Source organism: Microtus pennsylvanicus, chromosome 1, assembly GCF_037038515.1.
Source record: "Microtus pennsylvanicus isolate mMicPen1 chromosome 1, mMicPen1.hap1, whole genome shotgun sequence".
Taxonomy (NCBI): Eukaryota; Metazoa; Chordata; class Mammalia; order Rodentia; family Cricetidae; genus Microtus; species Microtus pennsylvanicus.
The window spans coordinates 153,613,725-153,625,801 of record NC_134579.1 but is presented as its reverse complement, the minus strand read 5'-3'; the positions used below and the strand labels follow the sequence as shown (position 1 = coordinate 153,625,801).

General features: G+C 39.7%; 1 protein-coding gene across 1 annotated transcript in view; it reads left to right on the top strand.

Annotated features, from left to right (window-relative positions):
• The first annotated feature begins 1,123 nt into the window (after positions 1-1,123).
• Positions 1,124-12,077, top strand: part of Znf761 (zinc finger protein 761) — a 29,972-nt gene continuing 19,018 nt past the window's right edge. The window contains 2 exon segments of the mRNA XM_075942889.1: positions 1,124-1,344; positions 2,944-3,035. The gene's annotated coding sequence lies outside the window, so the exon portion shown is untranslated.

The following is a 12,077-nucleotide window of genomic DNA, read 5'->3' as shown; positions in this document are numbered from 1 at the left end:
TCTGCCTCCTTAGTGCTGGGATCAAAGGCGTGCGCCACCACCCCCCAGCTCTTCATTTCTTTTAAAAAAAACTATTCCTTTTAGTTTTTATGATTATACTATAACTAAATCATTTTCCCCTTTCCTTTCCTTCCTCCAAACCTTTCCATATACTCCTTCTTGCTCTCTTTCAAATTCATGGCCTCTCTTTTCATTAAGTGCTGTTCCACAAATGCATCAGTGTGAAGGAAAGAAATAAAATTATTTTCCTACTGGGGTCATTTAACCAAGAGAGACTCCAGATTTTACTCTCTACTTCATGCCTGTTGTGTCTTCTGTCCTTGGTTGACTACCTTGTCTAGCTATCAAGTTTTTTAATTCCAGCAACCGAAATCTCCCTTTACCTAATCTAATTAACTTGCCCAATCAAAACACACCACTGCATCCCAGTCCTTTCTAACACTGACCTCCACCTTTTTTCTCTTTAAAAACAAATCACACCTTCAAGGTCACTTCCTGCTGTTTTATTGTCTGAGTCAGAAATCAGTCACTTTAATTCGAGCCCCCCTCCACCCACTCCCCGCTTAATAAAGGATCTCTCTGTGAAGACGTGAAGAAGATAGGTGTTTGGGTGTGGTTCTAATCTGGGGTCAGGGAGGAAGCACCCCCCTTTTTGTGGGCGTGGTCCCTTCAGTTTTAATATTATATTTTGGGAATGGGACAAAAAGCAATTAGAATTTACGATGTTTGTTGTCTTTCGCCGTGCGATTTTTTGTTTGTTTGTTTGTTTGTTTTTTAAGACCAGAAGGCTGATATTCCAAGACGAGAAGTTACCCAGCGTGGGGTCAGACGCCGCAGTGCAGCGTCCTCCTAGATCCAGTTCTGGTCACGGCCGGCAGCAAGCAGTGGGGAGGCTGTGCCGAGCGGGTCCGGGGCAGCCTGACCTCCTGAGCTGTGTGGAAGGTGGCCTGAGGCGGAGTGAGTGGGGCAGGTCTCGGCGGGGCGGCCCCCAAGAGCGGTGAAGAGGAATAGGAAAAAAGCTGAGTGTGCCTGGAAAACTGAGAAATGGGAAAGCGCCTGGCGTGGGCGGGTTTAGAAGAGCCAGGGTGACGAGATCCGGGTTGTAGTGGGCGGAGCCAGGGTTGTGCTCTAAGGTTCCAGGATAGAGTGACAGAAAAACGCACCATTCGCTGTGGGAACTCGGGGAGCCGCATAGCCCAGAATCCGGGGCGGAGGACAGTGGCTTCTCTGGAAGGACGTGAAAACTCCCGGTAACCATAGGTGACACGTTCGGTGGCCTGGGAAAGTCAGCAGTCAGCCGCGCAGTGGCGGGAACCGCAGCCCAGCGGCCCTGGAACCTCCCAGGTCAGAGGAGCTGCGGGGCTGGGACCCAGGAGGGTAGGGACCAGGGGTGTGCTCGCTGAGGCTGCTCAGAAAGACACATTTTTTTTTTAAATTCCCTTGTGAATATTGTCCCGTTGTCAGTAAGTTTGAGATCCTATGAGGTGGGACTTATGCTTGCCAGAATATTTTCACAAAATAACCTGGTAAAGCGTTTGTATTATATGCTGTCTGCAAACACGGTTCTCTTTGCTATCATTGTAGCAGTTACAAAGCCCCTGGAATTTAAATTCATCCATGCTTTCTTAATTCCCCTGTTCTTCCACGTTCCTATTCAAGAGAATGGCCTTTGCCACTGGGACTAGGTAACCAGAGAGCTTAGTAGATATTAGTCACATGAGGAACTCGTGCAGGTTTAACTGAATCAGAAAATACACTGTGACAGGACAAGACCATGCAGAGGTTCCTCCATCTTGTATTCTTGCTGAGACCGTTCCCAGGGTTAATTAGAAACTGATTTCCTTGATGGAGAATCTACGGAAAACTACCCAGCTCTATTCTAGGAAGCAAATTCTATTCTATCTAAACTTTCTTAACCTTTTTAAAAACTGTTTGTTTGTGGAGAACCTCCTCCAGCTGCACACACATCCTAGCTGCCTGTGTGTGCAGAAACCCTTCTCAGGGTTTCTAACATCCTATCTTAGCTCCTGTTAAAAACTGCTTGCTTCAAACTGCTGACACTGCAGAACTTCCCCTGCGATGCCAAGCAAGACGCCTGGACTGAGACCTCTGACCTTAAAAACTCTGTGTTCGGGATACTTGAAGCCTTGCCTAGGTGTGATAAAGCTAAAGCTAAAGCTAGCTGGGATAAAGACTTGAGCTGGCTGTAAACTGTTTGAGTGCTAATCTCTGGTGTCAAGTACCACAGCTTTGGTTGAGAACATTAACTTTTACTAAGCAAACTTTTAATCCCCATTAATTTTTCATCTGAGATTTATGTGTTCTATGATGTGAATGCAGCATTCAGAAATATATCTTCATATGCTAGGTTTTTAATGTAACCTCTTAGGTCCAGGCAAGTACAGTATGTATGTTGTAAGGATATCAGGCCACACTATTTTTATAGTTAGAAAACTCATTATAGGTGAAAACAAAATTAGAAAGCACTGTTTGAATAAAATAATCACTCACCTAAATCAGAAAATCTGTCTCCTTGGTTGAAGAAAGGCACTTTTCCCATATACTCGTGGCCAGTCTGTTGTTTTTTTACTTCAGGGTCTGTTGACATTCAGTGCTGTGACTGTGGACTTTTGCAGGAGTGGGAATGTCTAGACCCTGCTCAAAGGGCTTTCTGCAGAGATCTCCTGTTGGAGAACTGTAGCAGCGTGGATCCTGAGGGTGAGAATATCTTCCTGCAGTCTCTCTTGCACTGCATGTCTGAGAGCTGCGTGTGAATGAGTCTCACATCTTGGAGAGTCAAGTGAAATCCTTAGAGAAAGAGACATTTGTCTTGATATTTTCTCTCTCCTTCGTGTTTATCCTTTCGTCAGGTGTTAGCAACTTTCGTTTTTATTCCATGAAAAGTTCCAGGTGCTTTCTGAAGAATCTCTTTGTCCTGTGCAGGTCTCACATTGCTCAGTTGGACCTGCTCACCTGTGCAGCCGAACAAACCCCCTGGCTGGAGAAGAGAGAGGAGACGGCAGCAAAGGATCCAGGTATGATAGAGGATTGAGGAAAGGGTAGGAAGGTGCTGGGTGTTTTGTGTTATTCAGGTCGGTCGAAGAAAGGTCACGCCAAGATGGATTTTAGGCCCTTCTTTATTATTACACAACATTTGTTTTTTTGAGAAGAAAAAAAGTTTCTCATATCATAGCCCTGATCTAATCTGTAAGTTTTCTAAAGGAAAATATCACACTCCTGCCACTGTAGTGTTCACAATAATTCAAGCTATCCGGGTGTGCCCAGAGAGTCTTTGACCAAAGCCATGCAAAAGCTGTAAAGCTGCTTCAGAAAAACAACTCTACACATCACAGAAAACAGTATTTTCCACAGTGGTTTCTTCAGGGTCAAAGTACATCTAGAAAACAACTATTCATCCTAATGTTTACCCTAGGTACAGTGACTATTAGATTCCCACAGCAGGGAGGGGCTCAAGTGACAGTAGAAACAGAATATAAAAATGGTTTTGCCACATTCTGGTTCATTAGAATTGATTCTTTAAAAGTCTGCTGAGAATAATCTCAGGATTGTCCTATTATATTTATTAGAAGACTCTCTGTAAGAATTAATACTGAGCCGGATGGTGGTGGCACACACCTTTAATCCCAGCACTTGGCAGGCAGAGGCAGACAGATCTCAGTGAGATGGAGACCAGTCTGGTCTACAGAGTGAGTTCCAGGACAGCTAGAACTATACCGAGAAACCCTGCTTGAACCCCCACCCAAAAAAAGGAATTAATACTCAGAGGCAAATATAATTTTATCTGATTGTGATGCTGTCTCTCCTTCATCTCACTGGTTGTATCTTCATATGAATATTAAATAGTTTTCCTTATTTTAATTTTGATATAGTTTTTAGGTAGAACAATTCCTTCAGGTTCTGTATCTTTTAAGGTTAATTTCTCCACTTCTAAGGTAATACCAGTAGTATTTTGATAAAATTTGGTTAATATCTCTCTTAATATCTTAAAACTCTTAGTAACAGAGTAGTAAACTCCGTCTGTCTTTTTGTCTTCCCATTGGTACCCTCTGTCGTCTGTCTTCATGTCCTCATGCATTGCTACAATTTTCATATATTTTGAAATCACTTCTGGGTTTGATGCTGTTTCATAATTTTTTAACTCTTTGTGGTTTCTCAAAATTTTATAAATTTCAGGGAGATTTTCTCTATATTAAAAAAAATGACTGTACAATCTTGGTACAAATGACGTAGAATCTTTACAGAACACAAACATCCTTTTGTATTTCCTCACATGCTTGAATGAGAACATGTCAGCAGTGAGTCAGTGTTCCCATGTCTTCCATGGATTCTTCTGTTTTCTAGCTACGGTTGATGTCAGCCTTCTAGATTCTTGCAGGAGACACTTTATTTTGGTTTTTGGTATTTTGTTTGTTTGTTTTTCAAGACGGGACTTTTCTGTGTAGTCCTGGGTCTCCTGGAACTCACTCTGGACCATGCTGGCCTTGATCTCAGAAATTGATGTGCCTCTACCTCCCAAGTGCTGAGATTAAAAGTGTGTACCACCACCACTCAAAGGAGACACTTTTCAAACCTTGATCTTTACTAGGTTTGAAGATTTGTTCTAAGACATATCCACCCTGGAGCAAGCTGATTGAAGTTAGAGAAGACTGAGTGTCTTCTGCTCTTGTGTGCATGATTCTCTGGAGTCCTGCTAGGCGTTATTGGTTTTCTGTGCTGTTCATGGTCTTTCTCACAAATGTTCTGCCGTGATTTCCAACATCACTGACTGAAGCTTCCCTGCATCACTGTCTAGTTGCTTCCTACTGTTCTGTCAGTGATTGCTTCATGTATTTGAAAACTTTTGTGAAATGCATTCATGTTGATCATGGCGCTTTCTGGCAAATGGACCACTTGATCATTTGTTTATACTCTTTCTTTTGTATGTTGATAGATTTGGTTTTTCCTCTTACCTACCATAATTATGACCAACCCTCGTCACAGCATATTTTATTAAAAAAAACTTCCTTCACTCTTAGCATTTTGTATCCTTATATTTGAAGTAAAAATAAATATTTTCATAGAATATATGTGTGTGTGTATATGTATATGAGCATATATACATATATATTGATTTCACGTTGTTTTGGGTTTTCTGAGGCTGTATCCTATTTTCATGTTTGGTTTTGGGAATAATGTCCACATACATTTTAAGAAATTACTGAAGGAAAAAATAAACTCATCATCATTTTGTTAACTATTCTCTGTCTGTTATGTGTCTTTTTCTTTCTGAGTTCCTTTCTACGTTGTTGATATTCCTCAGCATATGTCATTCCTTTATAAACTTGAGGAGTATCTGTTTTGGGTTTTCTCTTTTTGCTTGTTTGGTTGTTCAAGAAGCTGCACACTGTCTTGCCTGATGGCTGCAGTGAGTTGGATTTCCAATGATACTATATCTGTTCTTCCTCTTGCATTGGCTCCAGTGTTTGCTATTGTTTAGGACTTTGAGTGTAGACCCTGACTGGGCAGAAAGAACTCAGTGTACATTAGATGAACATTTTCTTCATGACTAAACATGTGGAGCATGTGCCATTTACATTTTGACTGTTTCAGCTGCTTTTGAGCAGTGTTTTCTTTTTCCTACTAATTTTTCTTTCTTTTTGATTATGTATTTATTAGAACATTATTTACTTACTTGATGGATTTTTTTAAAAAAAATATCCATTGTATAAGCTGTTTCTTCATACTTTCAGTTATTACCATGTCCATGCAAGTTTGTATTTGCACATAATCCTGTTTGCTGCTTCTTATTCTTGTGTTCTGTCGTTCAGAAACTAGGTCCCTATGTTTATATGTGGACTATTTCCCATGTGTTACTCTGCAGGTTTCACAATTCATCGAATTGGACCCAGTTTCTTTCTTTCATGAACAGATACTTTACTTTTCCCCACACTATCATTTGACGAGGCTGCCCATCCTATATCATACATTTTTGGAATTGTGGTGAAATTCAATAGCTTCGCCTGGTTCTATATCTGCTCCTCTTACTGCTTTAGGTGTCTTCTCTTCTGTCACCGTATTGGTGTTCATGTTCCTGTGGTTCTGGCTGTCATTTGAAGTCCCAGCTGGGATGACTGAAGCCCTGTTCTGTGTGCCTGGAGTTGCTCTGATAGCTCAGACTCTTTGTGCTTCCATGTGGATTTCTAGGATTGACCTGTGAAGTCAATCATGAGAAAATTGATCGTCGTGAATTCTGAGTTAATTGTATAAATCTTTTAACACTGATATTTTTACAATGTCTCCTATTCCAAGTACATGCAGGGGTTTCCCATCTTTTTCTGTCATTCTCGGTTCCTTTTGGCAAATTCATGTTTTTATTTCAGAAATCTCTTCTGCTTGGTTAGTTCTTTTCCTTTGTTTTCTTCCTTTAAAAAAAGAAAGAAAAACTAGTCAGAGCTACAGCGATGGATCAGTGGTTAAGATCACTGGTTGCTTTTCCAGAGAATCCAGGTTCAATTTCCAGCCCCTACATGGCGGCTCACGATTGACTGTAACTACAGTTCAAAGGATCCTAACACCCTCTTCTGAGCTTCATGGATGCCAGGAACATAACGCACAGATACTCATCAAGCAAAATACTCATATACATAAAATAAAATTAATTTAAAAATACTATTAAAATTGTCACTAAATAAACAGAAGCAATAACAGATAGTATAAAGCTTTTCTAATTGGTTGGTTAAATAGATGATAAAAAAAAGTTTTGCCTACAAATAGGTAGTGATGTCTTCTCTTAAATTCTGTTGACTTACATTTTATTTTTTTCTAGTTTTATTTTATTTAAAAAAAAAGATATCTCTTTTCTATTTTACATGCCAATCCTAGTTCCCATTTCCTCCCCCTCCTTCCATTCTCTCCAATCTTCCTCCCCATCCACTCCGTAGAGAGGGTAAGACACATTGCTTTGAGGCCTTCTCTACAGTATCTAAACTGAGCAAGTTATCTCTCCAAAGAGAATGTAGCCCCTAAAGCCAATATAAGCAATAGGGATAAATCCTGGTCTCACAGCCAGTGGCCTCGCAGTCTGCCCCAGACGTACAACTGTCACCCACATTCTGGGAGCCTAGTTTGGTCCTATGCTGGTTTCTTCCCTGTCCGGTCAAAGTTGGTGAGCTCCCATTAGCTCAGGTAAGCTGTTTCAGTGGGTGTCCTCATCATGGTCTCGACCTCTTTGCTCATATTCTCACTATTCCCAATCTTCGGCTGGACTTTGGGAGCTCAATCCAGTGCTCCGATGCAGGTCTCTGCCTCTGCTTCCATCAGTTGCTGGACGAAGGTTCTATGGTAATATTTAAGATAGTCATGAATCTGACTATAGGGCAGATTCCCTCTCCCCTATTGCTTAGCGTCTTAGCTGAGGTCATCCTTCTGGATTCCTGGGAATTTCTCTAGTACCAGGTTTCTCTTTCCTTGCTCTCCATCTCTGTCATTACCACATCTTGACTATCTCATTCCCTCAAGTTCTCCTCACCCCTCCCCTTCTCCTCCCCTCCTCCCCTTCGGTGCTCCCTACTCTCCCCATCCCCATGCTCCCAATTTTCTCAGGAAATCTTGTTTATTTTCCCTTTCCAGGGGGATCTGTATATGTTACTCTTAGGGTTATCTTTGTTACTTAGCTTCTCTGTGGTCATTGACTGTAAGCTCTTCATCCTTTGCTTTAAAGCTAGTACCCACTTATGAAAGAGTACATACCATGCTCATCTTTCTGGGCCTGGGTTATCTCACTTGGGATAGTTTTTTTTCTAATTCCATCTATTTGCATGCAAATTTCATGATATCATTGTTTTTTACCGCTGATTAGTTACTCCACTGTATAAATGTACCACGTTTTCTTTATCTATTCTTAAGTTGCGGAGCATTTAGGTTGTTTCCAGGTTCTGGCTATTACAAATAATGCTGCTATGAACATAGTTGAACAAATGTCCTTGGATTATGATTGAGCATCCTTTAGGTATATGCCCAAGAGTGGTATTACTGGGTCATGAGGTAGATTGATTCCCAATTTTCTGAGAAACTGCCATACTGACTTCCAGAATGGTTCTACAACTGTGCATTTCCTCGAGCAATGGATGAGTGTTCCCCTTACTCTGCAACCTTCCACCATAAACTATCATTGATGTTTTTGATCTTAGGCATTCTGACAGGTTTAAGGTAGTATCTCACAGTTGTTTTGATTTGTATTTCCCTGATGACTAAGGATGTTGGACATTTCCTTAAGTAACTTTTGGCGATTTGAGATTCTTCTGTTGAGAATTCTCTATAACATCTGTACCTCATTTTTAATTGAATTGCTTGGTATTTTGATGTCTAATTTCTTGAGTTTTTTATACATTTTGGAGATCAGTCCTTTGTCTGATATGGCATTGGTGAAGATCTTTTCCCATTCAGTAGGCTGCCTTTTTGTTTTATTGACTGTGTCCTTTGCTTTACAGAAGCTTCTCAGTTTCAGGGGGTCCCATTATATTCATTGTTGCTTTCAGTGTCTGTGCTGATGGTATTATATTTAAAAAGTGGTCTCCTGTGCCCATGCATTGAAGGCTACTTCCTACTTTTTCTTCTATCAGGCTTAGTGTGGTTGGATTTATACTGAGGTCTTAATCCATTTGGACTTGAGTTTTGTGCATGGTGATAAATATGGATCTATTTTTATTCTTTTACATGTTGACACCCAGTTATACCAGCACCATTTTTTGAAGATGCTTTCTTTTTTCCATGGTGTAATTTTAGCTTCTTTGTAAAAAATCAGGTGTTCATAGGTATGTGGATTAATATCCAGGTCTTTGATTCGATTTGGTTGGCCATCCTCTCTGTTTTTATGCCATTACCAGTCTGTTTTCATTGTTGTAGCTCTATAATAGAGCTTGATGTCAGGGATGGTGATGCTTCCAGAAGTTCCTTTATTTTACAGGATTGTTTTTGCTATCCTGGACTTTGTTTTTCCATATGAAGTTGCATATTGGTTTTTTTTTTGAGGTCTGAGAAGAATTGTATTGGAATTTTATGGGGTTGAATCTGTAGATTGCTTTTGGTAGGAATGCCATTTTTTATTATGTTGATCCTACTTATCCAAGAGCAGGGGAGATCATTCCATTTTCTCTTATCTTCATCAGTTTCTTTCTTAGAAGACTTAAAGTTCTTGTCAAACAGGTCTTTCACCTCTTTGGTTAGTTATTTGTGGCTAAGGGTGATGTTTCTCTGATTTCTTTCTCAGCTTCTTTATCTTTTGTATATAGGAGAGCTACTGATTTTTTTGAGTTGATATTGTATCATACCACATTACTGAAGGTATTTATCAGCTGTAGGATTTCCCTGGTTGAGTTTTTGGGGTCACATGTATACTGTCATATCATCTGCAAATAGTAAAAGTTGAATTGCTTCCCTTCCAATTTGTATCCCCTTGATCTCCTTTTCTTGTCTTATTATTCTAGCTAGAACTTAAAAATTATGTTGAATAGATATGGAGAGAGTGGACAGCCTTGTCTTGTTCCTAATTTTAGTGAAATCACTTGGGGTTTCTCTTCATTTAACTTGATATTGGCTGTTGGCTTACTGTATATTGCATTCATTATATTTAGATATGTTCCCTGTATCCCTGATCTCTCCAAGACCTTTATCATGAAGGGTTGTTGGGTTTTGTCAAATGCTTTTTCAGCATCTAATGAGATAATCATATGGGTTTTTTTTTTAGTTTATTTATATGGTGGATTACAGTGAAAAACTTTCATGTTGAATCATCCCTGCATCTCTGAAATGAAGCCGATTTTATCATGTTGAATGATTTTTTTTAATGTGTTGGATCTAGTTTGCCAGTATTTTATTGAGTATTTTCATATCTATGTTCATGAGGGAGATGGGTCTGTAATTCTCTTTCTTGGTTTAGTGTTTCTGTGTTTTCAGTGTCAAGGTATCTGTAGCATCGTAAAAAGAGTTTGGTAATGCTCCTTCTGTTTCTCTTACGTGGGATACTTTGAAGAGTATAGCTATCAGCTCTTCTTTAAAGTTCTGTTAGAATTCTGCACTGAAACTATTCAGCCCTGGGTTTATTTTGGTTGGGAGACTTTTGATGACTGCTTCTGTTTCCTTGCAGGTTATAGGTCTATTTAAATTTATCACTTGGTCTTCATTTAATTTTGGTATGTCATACATATCCAGAAAATTATCCATTTCTTTTACAGTTTTCAATTTTGTGAAGTACAGGTTTTGGTAGTATGAGCAAATGATTCTCTTAATTTTCCTTGGTGTCTGTTATGATGTTCCTATTTTCACTTCTGATTTTGTTTATTTGGATGTTCTCTCTCTGCCTTTTGATTGGTATGGATAAGGGTTTATTTATCTTGTAAATCTCAGAGAACTAGCGCTCTGTTTCATTAATTCTTTGAATTGTTTTCTTTGTTTCTATTTTAATGATTTCAACCCTCTGATTATTTCCTGTCATCTGCTCCTCCTGGATGAGTGTGCTTCTTATTGTTCTATGTCTTTCAGATGTGCTGTTAAGTTGCTAGTGTGAAATTTCTCCACTTTCTTTATGTAAGCACTTAGTGCTATGACCTTTCCTCTTAACCCTGCTTTCATAGTGTCCCATAGGTTTGGTTATGTTGTGACTTCTTTTTCATTGATTTCTAGGAAGTCTTTAATTTCTTTGTTTATTTCTTTCTTGACCGGGGAGTGATTCACTTGAGCACTGTTCAATTTCCATGAGTTTATAGGCTTTCTGCAATTATGTGGTTGTTAAATTCTAACTTTACATCATGGTTATCCGATAAGATACAGGGGGTTATTCCAGTTTTTTTGTATCTGTTGAGGTTTGCTTTGTTAATTTTAGAGAAGACTCCATGAGGTGCTGAGAAGAAGGTATATTCTTTTTTGTTTGAATGGAATGTTCTATAGATGTCTGTTAATTCCATTTGAGTCATGACATCTGTTAGTTCTCTTTTGCTCTCTGTGTTAAGTTTCTGCCTGGTTCACTGTCCAGTGGTAAGAATAGGGTGTTGAAGTGCCCCATTATTAGTGTGTGGGGTTAGCAATGTAAAATGAGAAAAGATGGTATTCAACAATGCTTAATAAAAAATTAGTGCTGAAATAACAAAAAGAAAGAAACAGTAGACAATCTGGAGGCATTGTATACAGATTCAGATAACAACAGAACAAAGAACTTGGAGGTATCACTGCTAGTGTGAGAGTAAGTATGGATCCTGCATATGTGATGCCATAGCCGACACCCCATGTCAGCGTTAGAAGACTTGGGATGATCCTTATAGGGGAGTAGTTGTTTGTGCCCATGGAGCCCGAGCTGAAGAACATCCTGCGCCCATTGTAATGTAGCAAAAGAAGGTATATCACATTGATGTTATAGTTAAGAACACAGCAGTAACTTTTGAGAGGATCCTCTCTAATCATGGAAGAATTTATAATTCAGTAAAATGCTGTCCCCCAGCTTCTGATCTGTAGAGAAGTCTGCTATGGAAGGATGGTGAATTATTTCAAGCAGCACAGTTTTTTTTTATTCAGTGGTGTAATGACAGGCCCCAGATCTCAAAACCACCTCACTGATGAGTCATGTATGATGTGGAAAGGATATGCTCCTATTCTAAATAGTTCATGATGCCAAACAGGACTCAGAATTAAGAGCTGCATGTTCATATGTCCTAAGTCATACACAACAAACTCTTCCATGCTGTTCATAAGTGAAATCCACTGAAAATAAACACAAAGTGACATTCTCACTGTCACACTAACTTCAGTGCTGCGGTTTGCCCTTGAGCTTCTAAGGTCCTGAAGATCATCCATATTCCTCCCTGAGGAGCGTTGGCTGCATGTGTTGCTCCTCACTGCAGCTTTAATCTTGCTGCATTTTACCTTCATCTCTCCACTGCTGTTGAATTCCATGTTGCTGCTGTGACTTCCACTATCCCCTAGTACCAGCTTCTGTTGAGAGGACACATCCCATTTCTATTGCTGCTCATCAGATCCTTCCCTCTTTGTTAGTTTAAAGATACTGAATTCTCCATGTGTCCTCTGGT